At 47.8% G+C, this 17,153-nt stretch overlaps 1 long non-coding RNA gene across 1 annotated transcript; it reads left to right on the top strand.

Moving 5' to 3' along the window:
- Nucleotides 1-8,718: 8,718 nt before the first annotated feature.
- On the top strand, nt 8,719-13,941 carry LOC144376306 (uncharacterized). The gene is made up of 3 exons (XR_013436615.1): nt 8,719-9,174; nt 11,736-11,873; nt 13,491-13,941. It is a non-coding gene; the product is annotated as an uncharacterized LOC144376306 (long non-coding RNA).
- The last annotated feature ends 3,212 nt before the right edge of the window (nt 13,942-17,153 follow it).

A 17,153-nucleotide genomic window follows, 5' to 3' on the forward strand; every position in this document is an offset into this window, starting at 1 on the left:
TTACTTTCTCTACATCAATCAACACTTCTTAAAATGCGCTCTGTAAAAGACAATAGGAGATTTGATTAAAATACAGCTTCTGAGGTCCCACCCTGTGCCTGAGAGAATAGGGCTGTGAAATCTACACTTTAAACAAGCTCCTCGGATGATTTTTACATACACTGAAGTCAGAGAACCCCAACTCCACACATCAGGCCAGAAGACCCTCCCTGGCAGAGCATCTGAAGCTCGCGTTGAGATTAAGTTACCCCATTCCCAAGCCCCCCTGGAGTCTCTGAGATAGTGACTCTGAGGGCCACTATTCCCTCTCAGCTAAGACATGCCATCCAGAGTTGTGGAATAATTGGAACTTTAGTGGACTAAACAACTGTATCCAGAATACTAAATAGAATATTAGAATATTAATTTAATAGAATCTTAAATCAATATTTTAAAAGATCACCAGAGGCCCAAAATGATATCTGGAAACAGCGAGATTCATGTGATTTGCACACTTGGCTATCTTGTTGTGGAAGAAAATTGCAAAAGCATGTTTTGGAAGATTTGCATCAGGACCCTGTTTGCTTCCCAAAGACCACCAGAAAACCCAGTTGATTGGCAAAGCTAGGCCTCTGCCTCACGGGCAGCCTTGGCAGAGTGTCCGAAGGGAGCTCGGAGGAGGACATCTGCAGGGGCTGGGGACTGGGGGGTGGTGGTTAGGGCAGCCTTGCAAGACGGGAAATTGGACGTGGGCAAAGAAGCCAAAAGCTAGCTGTAGGCTGTGAGGCATAGTGACAGAGGGCACGTGTCTAGATGGGCAGTCTATAGGCTTCTGCTGGTGACAGGACATTTCACTGGTTCTCAGTTTTAGACAGGGGCAGGGATGGTCTTCCACAGAAGAAAAAGATGTTTGTTTCCATTCTAACTCTTTTTTTTTTTATTGGTTGTTCACAACATTACACAGCTCTTGACATATCATATTTCATACATTAGATCCAAGTGGGTTATGAACTCCAAATTTTTACCCCAAATGCAGATTGCAGAATCACGTCGGTTACACATCCGCAATTTTACATGATGCCCTATTAGTAACTGTTGTATTCTGCTACCTTTCCTATCCTCTACTATCCCCCCTCCCCTCCCCTCCCATCTTCTCTCTCTACCCCTCCATTCTAACTCAAGTAAAAATATTTGCACTGGATCCCACATTACCTTAAAAACTCATTTTTCAGAACTTTGTGTTCTGCAAGCACCGTGGTGGGAATGGCTAACCTCGTTTTTTACATTCACACTGCTGTGTTGTTGAGTCTTTTGACATTTGGTTTAACTGTGAGGTAGTTAAACCAAATGATTTAGTATTCCCATTTTTAGATGACAACATTAAAAACTCAGGAAAATCATGTAATTTAATTAAAGTGCTTTAATTTTGAATTATATTCCTGGCCCCAGACTTCAAAATCCACATTTTAATAAACAGCATCACAAACTTATTTCATTATATTCCAATGTCCCCCCACCCCAGGCTATGGAGTATGTGGGGCTTGTTTGGAGCTTGTTTCATGCGATCTCGCTGTAGGAATACTGGAAGGACCTCTTGTTACAACCTGGCCACAATCACAAGCTTCCAGAGTCCTGTGACCTGAAGAAGGCACTGTGACTTGCCAGCAGTGGAACCCCATTTAGCTAAGTGTAAATCAATCAAGGAACATAGAGTATGATGTCAGGCATGTAAAATGTTCCCTAAACTCCTCAGGAATCATCACCCATGTTTTGGTGAAGCTGTGTATCAATCTCATTCGCAAAAATTAATGAAGTTGTTCACTTCTATTATATTCAAATTTAACCTTGTGTCATCTCAACTTAATAAATTAAGGTGCTAATGTGCCACAAAAAAAAAAAAAATCAATCAAGGAACACCAAGTACACGGGGACTTCCTGATGCGAAGCTCACTGCCCCACACTTTCATCCTGGTTGCTATTAGCTCCTTAATGCAGAGAACTCAGAAGCAAGTTTTGTGGTTTTCAAACCATCTCTACAGAGAGGAATGTGTTTCTCAAGGATGCTTCCCACCCCCTGCCCCTCCCCACCCCACCCTCCCACCACCCACCCCCACCCACAGCTCCCAGCCTGACCAGGAAGTCACAAAGCTCAAGTGGAAACTTACTGGTGGGGCTTAATGAGCCATGCTACTTTCGTTAATGAGACGAACTATGCCTTACTTCTAAATGTTCCTTAAAATTCAAACCCATCTAAAGGGGTCCCTCTGCAATGATCTGGGGGACAATAACAACGTTAAATGTGGGAATACACCACAGATGCAGCCACATATGAACTCTTTTAGAAACTGCATGTCCATGTAGATCCAGCAAGTGCCCCCTGATACTGGAGGCGAGGGAGAGATCACCTGTCCCAAATGCTCCCCTCAGCGGGGCTCTCACCTTCACTATGCACCACAGTCATCCAGGACTTCTGAAAGTCACTGATGCTCAGGCCTCCAGAGTCTCAGAACCCCCAGGAGGGCCTGGTGTGCTGCCAGATGGAGCCCTGGGCAGTCCCCAGACCAGCAGCAGCATCTCCCAGGAACTTGTCAGAAATGCAAATTCCCTCACCCCACGTAGCCCCTCTGTATGAGCAACTCCAGCTGATAGGGATTGCTCTAGAATGTCATTGAGAAGCATTGCTGTAATAGAAAGGCAGGCTCCCTGCACCTGCAGCTTATGAGACACAAGTCTGACCTGCCCCAAACCGGGGACATGTGGCTTTTGTCTGAAGACAGAAGCCACTATTGACAAAACACTTAGGCCCCTGGCTTTAAGGCGAACTGTGAAGTTCTATGTGATAAGTAAACTGTGGAGTTTAAAGGTTGAAGGGAAGAGAAATTCTCTGGCCCCAGTTCCAGGGCTGGTCTCGGGAGTCTGGCTGGTCCCCTAGAGAATGTCCACTCAGGATTGCTATCAGTGACCCACAGCCAGCATCTGGGGTTTGCCCTCAGCACACATTTCCCTTCTTCCCACTAGAGGCTCAGATTTGTACTGAGGGACCCACTGTCCCCCACTTTCAGGTGGATCCCATGATCCTGGCCACTCATCCAGAGCTTTGGCTGAGCACTTAGCCCGGCCTCCCTCTTCACCCCATCTCCTGCCACCCCATCTCCTGCCACCTCCTAGGCAGCACCATGTCACCTGGGGCACCATCCAGCCCTGGCCATCTGTGGTTTACTTTCTTCTTTTAATAGGCATACCCCCCACACAGCTTCCCAAGAAGCTTTGGAACTAATTTTGTCCAGACGTCACATGCCTGAAATGTCTTTATTCTCATGTTAAAACACTTATTTGAGTACAGGATTTCAGGTTGAAAATAATTTTTATCAAAATTTTGAGCTAATTGAGTTTCTTAATATTTATTGTTTTATTTTGTTGTAAATTGACCATTTATAATTGTTTATGGGATTACAAAACGCTGTTATAATTTATGAATATAGTGTGAAATAATTAAGCCAAGCTAATTAACATATCAACCACACTCAAATAATTACCCTTTTGTGATAAGAATATAGGAAATTAATTTTCTTGGCAATTTTGAAATTACAACACACTGTCATTGACCATATTCACCATGCTGTGCAACAGATTTATAAAAAACCCTATTCCTGCTGCCAAGATTGCCATGCCCTTGACCCCTCGCCCACCCCTCAGCCTGCAGACCACCCCACTGTTCTCCTCTGTGCCTATCAGCACGTCCCTGAGGCAAGGAGGTGTCTGCCTGTGCTGCTCAATTTATCTAACTTAACAGTGCCCCCCGGCCCCTCCTGCTGTCACAGATGACAGGACACTTCCATCTGAAGGACAGCAGTGCTCCGCTGTGCTCAGGCGCCAGCTTCTCTTTGCCCCTCGTCGGTTGGTGGATGCAGGTCGGCTCCATCGCTGACTTTGGGAGTCGCTGCCGTGAGCTCCAGCACAGCTGCCCCTTCCACAGACTGAGTTCAAGTCTTTGGGGCAGACGTGCACCAGCGGGGTTTCTGGCGTCTAAGGTAGTCACGGCTTTTGTTTCCTGAGGAGCTGTCGTGTTGCTTCTGTAACAGATGTGTTCATTTACACTCTCGCAGTAGTGTACAAGAGTTCCCTTGTCTCCACAGGGAATATCGTTGATATCGTCTTTATTTTTAAATGTCGTGGTGGAGAAGTCGGCTGCAATTCTGATTTCACATTCTCCAGCAGCACACTTTCTTCCTGAAAGATCTTGAGCTCCAGCATTTAGCTCTGGAGAGGGTCAACGTTATGATGTTGTGCCTTGATGATTCCTTAGACCCTTTCAATATGGAAACTCATGATCTCCAGGACTGGAAATCTTTAATATAGTGCTATTACAGTCATATATATATATATATATATATATATGTATATATATATATATATATATATCAGTGCCCAGTGCCCAGATGTCAAGTAAACAGCTGGAGATTATATATATATAATATCTCCCATGTTTTATATATAATACTATTTACATATAATAACATGATGTATTATACTACTATTATATATATTATACATATATTACTAGTTGTGTGGTGTGTGTGTGTGTGTGTGTGTGTGTGTGTGTGAGTGTATGTGTGTGTGTATGAAATTTCCTCTCCACTATCTGTTTTCTACTCTCTTTCTGGATCTGGAGTTCTATTTTTTGCATTATCTCCTTTTCCTTCTATTTAGTTTTGACCCTCCCTTCCACACTGGAAGCTGTTCTAGGGATGCCTGCATCTGGGCTAAGTCATGCTCTGTGCCTGTCAGCTGGTGCTTACTGTAAGGCACTGTATGGCTGTGGGTCTCCCACAGGACTCTAGGATGTCACTCCCGGGCACCTTTCTCTGTGGTGGTTTGGCTTCTTCCTCTCCAAAACGCCTGGGCCTGGTCTTCCTTCCCGGAGCTGGCAGCTGAACCTCCCTTTTCAAATAACAGTTTCCCGTGCTCCCTTGTTTTTTTCCCAGCTCTGTCCCCTGGTTCCCAAACATGGCGCCTTTTGTTCCATCTGCCCATGGACTCCTTTCTCTGCCCACTGTGAGGTGGCCAAAGGGATGACGCAGTGAGGACAGGGCCAGGAGGTCTGATTTCCTCCTATACAGACCTGCAGGTGGTCACTCTTCCTGCAGCCCATGGGTGGTCGGCTGCTGCCCTCGATGGACTCCTGGGCTCCACTCTGGTGTGGGCGGGGTCCTGTGGGGCCCGCTGCTCCTCCCCTCTCACTCAGTGTGCTGACCCTCTTCCCATCCCTCCTGACACCTTGTACCTTTATACCTGACAGTTCAAAATCACCAAGAAATTCCAGTTTCATTAGTAAATGGAGGCTTCTATTCCTTTTTATTCTTTTTTTTTTTTTTTTTTTTTTAGATGTCATTTAGACATTTTAGTTGGAGATGTCGAGTAAACAGCTGGACACATGAACATGGAGTTCTGGAAAGAAGGGCATAGGTTCTACTTAGAGGCACAGGATCAAACATGATCACAGGACAACCTTTATGGATATGGGGGAGAAAGCACAGGACCCACAGCCACATGTCCAACAGAGAAGGAGGAAGGAGCTGAGGAAGCAGGAGAACTAATTATAGTGCAAACTATTGTGCATTATCTATGATAATAACTGGGTAATGTATTAATGTATCTGTGCAAATGAAACTTGGAAATTAAAAAGCTATCTTAGGGTGGTATTATTGTAATATTTTAACTTAATTATGATGTTTTGATTACATGCATTAGTCAAATAATAGTGAAAGAAATGGGAAGAACTTGATCTCAAAAGGGTCCACTTTCAGCCTTCTTCACTTCAGTGTGTTTGGATATAAGGAAGGTTGCTAAAAAAACATGAATCATCTAAGACTGCAGTGTCAGTGGGGGCAAGATCCACTGTAAGTCAAGATTACACCTGATACGTAAAGAGCATTGAGATGGATTCATCTGAGAAGAAGTTTTGGAATTTGCTTGCTTAGGAGCTAACACTGTTTCCATGCAGAGAAAGGACTTGAGTAGCTTGATTTGGGCCCCAGTGGATTCCGGTTGGGAATGTCTTTACTGATTCTTGCCTTCCTCCTACACATAGAGCTTTATGTTTAATAGGAATCCAGCCCCACTGGTTTATAAAATGCAGGTAATGTGACTCTTAGTGGCAGCCCTGTGTGGGGTGGTCCAGATAGGCCTCCATTCCATGCTGTGTGGTCTGGAGATGAGGTGTCCCCAGATTCCCATGCCACTGCAGGGGTGGAGTGATGACAGATGAGAGCCGTAGCCACTCAGTCTGTCCTAGTGTGAACGAACCAGAGGCCTATGGGGCCTGGCTGGAGGAGTCACTAGGGGTCTCTAGGGGCCACTGGGGTGTGCCCTAGAAGCGTGCATTCTCCGCCCCTTGCTCTCTCTGCCTCTGGCCACCGAGAGCCGAGCAGCTCTGCTCCACCATGCCCTTCCTCCATGATGTTCTGCCTCACCTCTGCCTGGAACAGTGGAGTTGGTCCACTGAGGATTGAACCTCTGAATCTGAATCAAAATAGACTTTTCCTCCTCTCAGCTGTTCCTGTCTGGTATTTTGGTCCCAGTGGTGAAAAGCTGACTGACACATATGCATGCTTTGTTGGGGTGACGGAAAAGGGCAGAAATAGGAAGAGAAGATGGAATGTGTGAACTTCAAGCGTCCCTTTGAACAAAGTCTCTTGTCTGGCTTCTTGATGCAGAACTACTGGGTAGTCATTGGAATTTATAATTTGTCCCTAATTATAGCAACAAAAACAGCTTGGTGTCTCATTAAAAGGACTTCAAGTTTAGTCCAAAATAAGGAGATTTGGGGAAGAGTGTGTGGAAGGGAACTGGAGACTCTTCACACTTGCATTGGAAACCCTGGCATAGTACTGTTCTTATCAAAAGAAACATGCAACTTTAATCTTCCCAGATGTCTCATTAAGAAGATCATAAGGAAACAGGTGAAATTAGTTTTAACAATATGCACTACGTTATTTGATTCATTGGCAGTGTTATCATCTCAATCTGTGATCAATATTTAAAAATTTAGCCATTTGTCCTTTTCTGTGCTAAGTCTTTGAAACACTGTCTGTGCCTTGCTCCTCTAACACATGCCAGTTGTGACTAGTCACATTTCAAGTGCTTGCTGAAGTCAGTGGCTACCGTATTGGACAGCAGAGCTCTTAAATCATTCTTTCCCAAAGGGAAGCAAAGGTTATAACTAAAATTTGAAAGCGTCAGGTCAAAAGTTGGCTGGACCATACAAATGTAAAGCAGATATTTGTCGTTTGTCTGCCAACAGGAAGTGTACTGTCCAGCTGAGGAAGTTCTGTGGCTGGCTGGACATGGGCCTTGGGGTCACTGAATGAAGACATGTTTTCCTGCCTGCGGGACCAGTCCATTAGCCGTGAAGTCTTGGAAATTTTCCTCTCCCAAGACCTCTAGTATTTTTCCTCACTTAACAAGTCATGGATTTATTTCCTGGTTTTCAATGTGTCCCACATAGCAACTAAAATGTGTCTTATGAGTCTCTTGGGAACCTCAGGAATTCACTGGAATCCCATCCAGGGGTGACATCCAGCAAAGCGGGATGGACACCCAGCTGCTCTGTGTGGAGGTGCCTGAACCCAGAGTCATCACTAATTTCTCACACTGCATTAGGCTTCCAGGGATCGGGAAGCATGACCAAGATGACCCAGTTCACTCTCGCTGCAGGCTGGTGGTCGGTTGGTAACCACCCAACTGGATCTGTGTCTGTTTCCTTCAGCAAACTCATGCTCCTTGCTGGGGAGAGAGACAGGGCCCAGCTGGTGTGGGCTGCCCCCTGCAGCCCTGCGGGCTCCTCCGCCAGACCACTTTGCATCCTGTGTCTTCCACACCTCCCCAATAGGTCCATGAGGCATTCACGAAAGCTGGATACACACAGGAGCCCCCCATTTGACTTTCAGAGGATCATCGATGTCATTTTCTACCTGGGTGAAGGATGGTGAAGCGGCATTTCCTAACCTGAGATAATGCTGCAGGTGAATGGCCTGTTCTGTGTCAAGTCCCTGGCCTCAGCCAATGCAGCCACAAATTGCACCCAGCCCGCCTGACTGCCAGCAGTCCTCTCCCACGGGCCTGTCACACTTCTAAAAAGGTGACATTTTAGCAGCCTGTTTATAAAACTGCCAAAGGAACATTTATCATGAGGTGCAAACAAAGGCGGTCTAAGAGAGATGTTTTTCTCTGGGCTTTGCAGAACTGGGAGTGTTCTCCCAGAGAACCAGGGACACCTCTGTTCATCCCCCAGCATTGCAAGAGCACATTCCAACCAAACGGGGGAGCAAGGGCAGGCCAGGAGGTGCAGCTGGCTGGAATGTGCTGGAATATACACCAAGGGGATATTTTTCTGACAACAGTCGGTGATAAGAATTCAAGAGATCAAGGAATTAATGACTTTAAAAACCCCTGACTGTATTTGCCCCCAGAATTCTATTAGAATTCAACAGGCCGCCCATGATTGGAAAGTAAATAGGCACTTCCTTCAATGAGCTGGTGATAAATCCACCATCCACCATGAGCGGCTGGGAGCCCAGGCCTGGGGGTAGGAAGCAATGGGGTTTATGCAGCTTGCTTTCTGAACTTCTCAGAGGAAATCAGAATCAGAAGTTAATGTACCAAACAAGCTGCCATCAGAAAGTCATTCATTAACAGACAAAACCTAAAAATAATCAGAAGATCTGGCTGCAGCCATCGATGCCAGCCATGTATGGAGCCTGCTACCTCTTTACTCTGGAGGTCTCAGGCCGGGCCATCCGTGTCACATTCAGAGTCCAAGCAGTTAACTCTGCTGGACCAACCAGTCTTGGGTTACCCCTTTCAGGCTCAGAGGGAGCAGAACTGAAAGGCGTTCTGAGCAGTTTTGGAGGCTCCAGCACCAACCTCAGTCAACTGCTTATAGCCACAGCACAGAATCACACAAATCAGATCCCCTCCTCACCCTCTCCTTCTTCCCTTCTCTCTTGTTCCCCCACCCTCTTGTCCCTGTCTTCCCAAGAAATGGAGAGGAGACCTGGAAGCAGAGGAGAGCATCAGACAGACAAATTTCATGGTATCCTGGAAATGGAGAGAGGCACTGTTGCCTCTATCAATTAAAAGTTACTCCGAGGAGCCACTTTCTGGCTGGGGTAGGAGGTAGATGAGGAACTTAAGGTAAGTCTCTAACATCCTTATTTAGGAGACTGATTCTTTCCTAGGTTGTGGGCATCTGGAAGGAAAGAGCTATGTTGAGGTCGCCTTTAGGACAGTATGTAGCCGGGCACGGTGGTGCACACCTGTAATCCCAGCAGTTTGGGAGGCTGAGACAGGAGAACTGCAAGTTCAGAGTCAGCCTCAGCAACTGTGAGGCCCTAAGCAATTCAGTGAGAACCTGACTCAAAATAAACTACAAAAATAGGGCTGGGGATGTGGCTCAGTGGTCGAGTGCCCCTGAGTTCAATCTCTTGTATCAAAAAAAAAAAGACAGTATGTATTGTTTTTCCTGACTATGAAAGAAATACACGATCATTGTAGAAAAATTAAAGAATGTGAAAAAATATCTCTTTTTTTCATTCAGCTTTAAGATAGTGTTTCGAACAAAATAGGCACTTAACAAAATTGTTCATGTTGGAGAGGAATAAAGGAAGGAGAGAAAGCAGGAGTGAAGGATATGGATTAGCTGGGATGGTGACCTTTCCTTTAAAAGGTACATAATCCAGCAGTGGCCACATGGGGGCCACAAGTCATAGATGCTAAATCCGCGAAGTGTTCGATGTACACTCAGGAGCAGAGGCTGCCTGTAGCTGGCGCTGGGCTCATGAATTCTTGGGAAATGTAAAGTGTATTTATCAGAGAACGAGGAACTGAGAATAGTTGGCCTAGGGAAGAGGAGCATGGGGACAATTTGAAAATCAGTATGGAAACAGTATACCCATTTTATAAAAAGCCATGTGTGTTTATTAGAGAAAAACTGGAAAGGATGAAGGACTCCACCAGGGACAGTCCCACTATTTTGGATTATTCTCTGGAATCATGCTCCACCAAGAGGGGTTATGGCGCACACGGTGGGTCTATATAGCACTGAGAAAGACAGAACAGAAGAGCACACCAAGTGCTGAGGGTGTGGGGCTCAGGTGAGCAGGTGGGGTTCCCTGCAAGCTTTGAAAATGTGTGTGGGCGTCCTGGTCCACATGCAAGAGCAATGGTTGACTGTGGCTCGTGGTCAAAAGGTTTGAGAAACACTGTACCCCATATTTCTTTCTGCTTGTTTCATTAACTAGCTTATTAGAACATACTTAGAAGTGAGTGCATATTAATGAAAATGTCATTATTATTAACTTTTCATGCCATCAAGAGCATGCAAGAGGATCCATAAGTCTTTCCCTACCACTGGGAATTTATTTCACTTCATTATTATAAGTATTATGGGAAGATCTTTCTGCATATTTTTTATGCTTTCAAAACTAGGTTCCAAAACATGAAATGTTTATATCAAAGGATATGATTGTAGCAGAGATGAAATTTAATAGGCTACATAAACTTGGAGATAAATGCAGTCTGTAAATCTCCTCATAGCTGACCTTGACTGACCCCCACTTCCCTGTTTCTCTTCATTTACAGAAAACTTAATCTCTGCACTTGAAGTTAAACTTGTCCCCCTGGCTTACAGTTCTGTTTGCTCAGTTTAGGCTGCCCTCCTCCCCTGGCTCTCCCACAGGGCCCAAGCCCAGGAGAAGCCCAGGGAGGCAGGATCTGGTGCCTGGTTATCTTCTGCCTTTGATAATCTCCCTTGGGTTGTCACTCCCCTCTTTGTTACTTATCACTTTGTCTCTGTTGTCTGTCCCCTGTGCCCTTGAGCAATCCTGTCCACACTTTCTGCCTCCTCTTAGCCCAAACAGGAAGTGCCTCTTGGTCTGCCGGCCTCGTTCCTGTCCCTGGAGCTCAGAAACTCTCAGCAACTCCCTTGAGCCAGCCAGGGCTGCAGGGTGCTGGGAGCCCACCTGCGTCCACCTCTCCCAGCCTGTCTTCTCGGGCCCCTGTTGTAGGCCTGGCTTCTCTGCACTGCCTGCTATCTCCCGGGCTGCTCCTTGGGTACCAGACAGTGGTATCTTTTGCTCTGGGAACCTCCTACATTTATCTGGGTTTTTCCACTCTGCAGTTTGTGCCAGCCATGAAGCTTACATCTCCCTTCCAGAAAGCAACTTGTTATTTAGAGGCAAGAATGTCAGTAGCCAGCAGGGCCGCCCCCTCTCCTTTTACCCCGCCAGCTCTCCATTAGCCTTTGAGCGGAGGCTGCGCTCTTCCCACACACAAGGCCCAGCTAACAATCGAGCACCGTGGGGACACTTGGGCATGGCCCCTCTGCCAAGTCCAGGCCTCCTCTGAGGGGCAGTCTTACTCCAGCGCTGGCCATGGTGGGCAGAGGCCTCCAGGCTGCCCTGCATTCGGAGGCTCTCCCTGTTGCCCTTCATAGGCACCAAATCTGCCTCATCCCCTCCCATGAACTTCCTCCTGAGGTCCTGTTGACACAAAGCGCTTCTCCAAAAAAAAAAAAAAAAGGGCCTTGGAGAATTGCTAATCATCATCACAACTTTGATAAAAATCTGGGAAATGTGTTTTACATATGGGACAAAGAAAGAGTTTGATTTTGTTTACTCTAATAAATTGGAATACAGGGAATTTAAGTGCCCAGGAAGCCCTCTAGGTTGCTATCTGGCCCCGTCTACCTTCTGCAGCCCAGGTGAACGCGCCAGCGATGGACCAGGATACCGTGGCCTGAAGTGAAACCCAAGGAATCTCAGGAGCTGGTTCTTTGGGGAAGACAGCTCAGCAGTTGTGGCAGAAACCCAAAGAAACAAAGCAGACAGCCTCAGGTTGGCAGCACGGAGCAGCATTCCAGGGGTCCAGGCGGGCATTTGGGACCTGCACCCCCCCCCCAGCTCCTGATGGCCTGAGCGGCACCTAGCTGGTGACGAGCACCTGGGGCCAGGCTTCTCTGGGTTACTGTGTATGCGGACCTAAATGGCACCTTTCTAGCATGCGTATTCGACTCTGCAGGCCTAGGGCCCTGAGACCACACTCCAGCAAGCCACAGGTGACACCGTGGACGCTGTAGTCCACTGGTTGTACTGTGAGTCCCAAGGACGTGGTGTATGCTCATAGAGCTCCGTGCTTAATGCCAGAGGCACAAACGCTGTTTTGATAATTTACTCCCCTTATCCCCAGACCTCATGACCTCTTTAGGTCGGCAGAGTGACCCTGAGGAGAGTCACTGAGAAGCAAACCTAAGCCCCTCATAGCCTCCGGCCGCTTTGTTTCTATGAAACCATTGTCTCTTCCAGCCCGAGCAAGCATTTCCTAGGGACAAGATGCGTGGCCCTGAAATGACTTCATCTAATAGATGCACGTGGCACTAGATGACCTGAGTCAAACAGGCTGTCACTCCCCTGCCAGTTCTCGTCCAGTCTTCCTGGTTGTGGAGAAGAAAGTCCCTGCTAAATTCCAGTGGTCTTTGGACACTGGCCTCTGCCCCTGTGTTGGGAAGCCATTGGTGTCCCAGGGCTGTCTCAAAATGTCCTGAATAACCGAGCGAGCTTGGAGGGGACAGGAGAAGCCCTGGCCGGTCTGTTCAGGAGGCCCTGGGTTCCCGAGGATCTCAGCCTCTCTCTTGGGCCGGCAGCTGCTCTTCCAGGCCCTGCGTTTGTATCCAAGGCTGGCCCCAGCCAACAGCTGGAGGCAAAGCGCTCTCTCTTCCAGGGGCTTCTCAAAGACAGAAATGATTTTCCCAAAAGCCTCCAGAAAACATGCCCCTGGTGTTTCATCAGCACAGATCAGCCCACGAGGCTTTGCACACCAGTCTCCACCGCTAAGAGAGCCCTCGGCCTATGTCCGGCAGGGGGAAGAAAGCTAGGTGGTTAGAGCCAGGCCTCCCTCCATCCCTGTTCAACAAGAGAGAGCCGGCCCACTGGCTATGCACCTGAGGGCAAGCCACGCTGCCCGGCTGGACCTGAACAGATCAGGGGGCTGTTGTGTGTGTTTTTCCAGTTGCTTCCTCTTAATGGTAAATGGTACTGAGTTCTTATTTATAATGATAAGAAGAGTTTTTAAATGTCTTATATTTCAGTTTTTTAAATGCAAGTTAATTTAGAGAAAAATATTAATTAATGAATAGAATGTCTGATATATGAATGTGGCCAAAAAAAAAGGAAAGAAAAAAAGAAACATGTGGGAAAATGAGAGGTTTGGAAACTATCTCTGAGCTGCCTCTGCCCAGCCACGGAGTCCTTGGGCCTTCCAAATCAGGAAGGTGTGCTGTCTGGAGAAGCTCCACTGCTCAGCCCCTGAAGCTAGAGTCTGTGGGTTCACAGCCCGGCTGGAGTAGAGCCACCTGAGGATCATGTGTGTTCCACCTTCTGCTGGCCACAAAGGGCTCCCTTGGGATTGGGGTGTCTGTGTTTTTAAAAAGCCTCATGGGCTATTCCAATTTGCAGGACTTTGGAGAATCTTTTTGAAGCTGAAAGTTGAAGAGCAACATCAGTTTGACCTATGGTTAGACTGTCACCATCCAAGAGACTGTAACCCGTCCCATGTCCACCATCAACCCAGCCTAGAAGGTGGAGGTATGCAGCCTGCTGACCAGAGACCAAAAGGAACAAGAGCATTATTTGGGTGAATACATTTTGAAAATACTGTTTCTCAAGCAGGGTTTTCTCAATAATCGTAGAAGGACTGTTACAAAGGCAAGGAGATGCTAGTGTTTGACTGTGATGTCTCTACTGCGGAATATTCAAAAGCTACTCTGAAAACCAATGTCCCATGTTGTGTCCTTGTTGATATAAAAATATTGCAACATGGGCTGGGCTCCATGGTAAGAGCACTGGCCTGGCACATATGAGGCACTGAGTTCTCAGCACCAAGTAAAAATAAACAAACAAAATAAGGCACTGTGTCCATCTACAACATTATAGATACACACACTGAAGCGCTGGGCCACACAGGACTCCAGCCCCAAGCTTCAGCTGTTCCCTGCTTCAGGCTGAGCGGGGGCTTAGAGATCAGACAGTCCCTGAGTCAGCAGAGCAGCCCCATTTCTAGATATGGTCCTGATCAAGCTCGTGGGCAGGTCGTGCTGGGGAGCTCCCATGCTGCCACAGCCGTTGCAAAACACGGTCCCTTGCAGGCCACCCCCTAGTCAAGGCAAGGTCAAGGAGCAGCTCTGTGGATCCCAGGAGGCTACTGTTCCTCCTTATCCATGTTTCCTCTGTGGGAGGTTCACTGGTGGCTTCGTGTCCCTCTGTGTCCCCAGAGCTCCCTTGTGCACAAGCAGATGTTCACAAGGATGGCTTTGGGCTGCAATGAAAGACAGAAGCCACAGAGGCCCCAGCGGGGGGGAGACCCAGGGAGAGATGGAAGGAGCCTCCTGGGACTCTGCAGGCGCCCCTTCACTGAGGATATCCGTGTCGTGGGGACCAGGAGAGAGTGACCTGCTGAGATGAGGGGCTTGTCCTGGAAGACCCTGTTGCTGCCCCGCCCTGGCCCCATCCTCTCACTCTTCGTCAGGTATTTCTTTATTCCACGATATTTATCAAGCCCTGCGTGGGCCAAGCTCAGGCAAGAGTAGAGGAGTCCTCCTGGAGGCCCAGGTCAGGCCCAGAGGCCAGTCCTTTGTCTCCAACTACAGAACTCCATGTAGCAGCGACTCCCAGCCGGGGAAGGACTGACCTGGGGCTCCTCTCACACAGCGTCTTTCTGGGGACCACAGTTAGCACCGGGCCTAGCTAGGAAGGCTGGCGTCCTCCCAGGGTCTCCGGCACTGGGGCTGCCTTGTCCCGCCAGCAAGACACTGACTCAGGGTCCTTCCTCTCCTTGCCCCAGTCCTCAGGACAGCCCTGGTCCCACCCTCACCCTCCTCATCCCGCGGTCCTCACCCGGCCATCTGGTCTCTCTGCAGGCCTATTTCAGGGGCCCACATCCTTGGTGTAACCCTCAAATTTTACACCTTGATTACGAGCCTTTGACGACAAAGCCTTACTTAACACTCCAGAGTCATGTCTGGAGCTCACGGTCACATCCCATGCTGGAGAAAAGAAGTTTCACTAAGAACTTTGTTGTCACAATTAGAGTATAAATAGGATGATAAATAATAGCTTAGATCATTAGGGTTGTATTCTTTAATTCGACCACACATTCATCTCCCATCTCATGTCACGACACACACATAGGTGTGGAAACTAAGGAACAATAGGCCCGCAGAGCCTCACAGGCCTCCTGCCACAGAGGAGCCAGTGGATGCATGGTCCTAGGACCTTGCTTCAAGGGGGACAGCAGATCTCTAAGCCTGGCGGCATTTAAAGTGTGAGAACTCATGAACAGAGCACTTATTCCAGAGAGGAGCCGGGCAACAGCGCTCGCTGACTAGTGCAGTTGAGAATGTGTGCGAGTGCACGCACATGCGAATGTGTATGTGCATGTGCATGTTTCGATAGATGGCTGATTTTATTCCTGGCTAATTTTATTTTTGACTTTCTTTTTGTCCAGTGTCCATTTAAATCCAGACCTTAACTAATTTCTTTTTTTCTACTCACAAAAGATAACACCTTTGATAGCCAGGACAGAAAGTGACAATTGGCATGCCTGAGGAGCAGGCCCTGACACGTACTCTACACGTCAGCATTGATGATTTCATGGTTAAGTTTGTGTGCAGAAAAAAGGAACACAGACATGCAAACAGACTCCTGCTTGCTGAGCCACCCTCTGCCTCTGTTGGTGTTAGAGGTCAAAGCTCCAGCAAACCAGATCTCCCTCCCTGTTTGAAAGCGCTCTGGTGATGGGCAGTTATGCCTACAGGGACCACAAGGGACATGTATCTGCATGTGTGTAAGCTGCCTTCATTTAAGGGGTTCAATGTTGTAGCCCCAAAGGGCAGTTCATTTACTTAGTTGCCTTTGGTCAGAACGGCCACAGTTCCCGGGGCACTTTAAAGGAATATCGGCTGCCAGCCCAGACACTATATGCAGAAAGGTGTGGGAACCACTCTGTGCCTCCATAACAACCCTTTTAGTTAGAGTTGGAAGTGCTCTGCCCATCCTGCCAATGCTAACATTGGTCTCTGTCGTCCCCTCTCGGAGTTTATCTCGACCCCACCAAGTCTTTTAAAGATGGTGAGTCACCGAGGGTGATGGTGCAACTCGTGGAAACCTGGGATTCCAGGAGGCCAGCTTCAGTTCTTTCCTGAGATGGTCACTATACCCTCCCGGGCATTCCTGTCACATGGTGGGACTGCACTCCCCTGCCCACAGGAGGCTGAGGTGGACCTGCTCCCGGCTCTGATGGACCGAGGGCACACTAGCTCGGGGGAGAGGACATAGTGGACTAGGAGAGGCCATTGTCTCTTTACGGTCATCTATGAGTTCTCAGGCTGTAACACAGTTGTAACTGTGGAGTCCCCGAGAGGCATGTTTTGGAGCAGCAACATTAGGTCGAAGCAGGACTCTGTGAAGAGGACAGAGGCTTCAAAGCCAATGTTCCTTCTGGAATCACTATTCAAACATAAAAGAATCTCACAAGCAAGCCCAGTGAGTCAACACTAAATGGCGATTGCATGAACATTGGGCGAGGGAGAGGGCACAGTTCACAACTGGCCTGATTCCATTCTTCAACAGGTCTTGAAATGCCCTCCCTCTTCCTAGTTTAGACATGGCATCATGTTAAAGGACAGCAAACCATCTGCAAGCATGACTTTCCTTCTTCCTTCTCTCCAGGAGCAGCTCAGAAGCAGTGTGCCCAGCGTGCCCACGAGCTGGTCAGCCCAAAGGCCTCACTGGTTTTTGTTTCTGAAGGTGGGACATTTTTGCCTCCCAGAATGCAAAACCCTGTGTTGTCAAATCCATCCCTCCTGACCCTGGATCTCCAGCCCGGCTGTTAAGGCAGGGTTTCCTTTATGCATGCTTTGATGAGTGAGTGCAGTAGCTGTGGCCAGAAGACAGCCTTTGTTCAGTTAAATTGATGAAACTTCTGGAGCATTTTCTATGCATTCCTCTACTCTTTTACAATTTTGAGCTACTATATCCACTTTGCAGATGGGAAAACCGAGACTCTGAAGTGCGTACCGTGGCCTACAACACACAAGGTCAATATTGGACAAGGTTCTGCTC

This window comes from Ictidomys tridecemlineatus, chromosome 3, assembly GCF_052094955.1.
Source record: "Ictidomys tridecemlineatus isolate mIctTri1 chromosome 3, mIctTri1.hap1, whole genome shotgun sequence".
NCBI classification, from domain to species: domain Eukaryota; kingdom Metazoa; phylum Chordata; class Mammalia; order Rodentia; family Sciuridae; genus Ictidomys; species Ictidomys tridecemlineatus.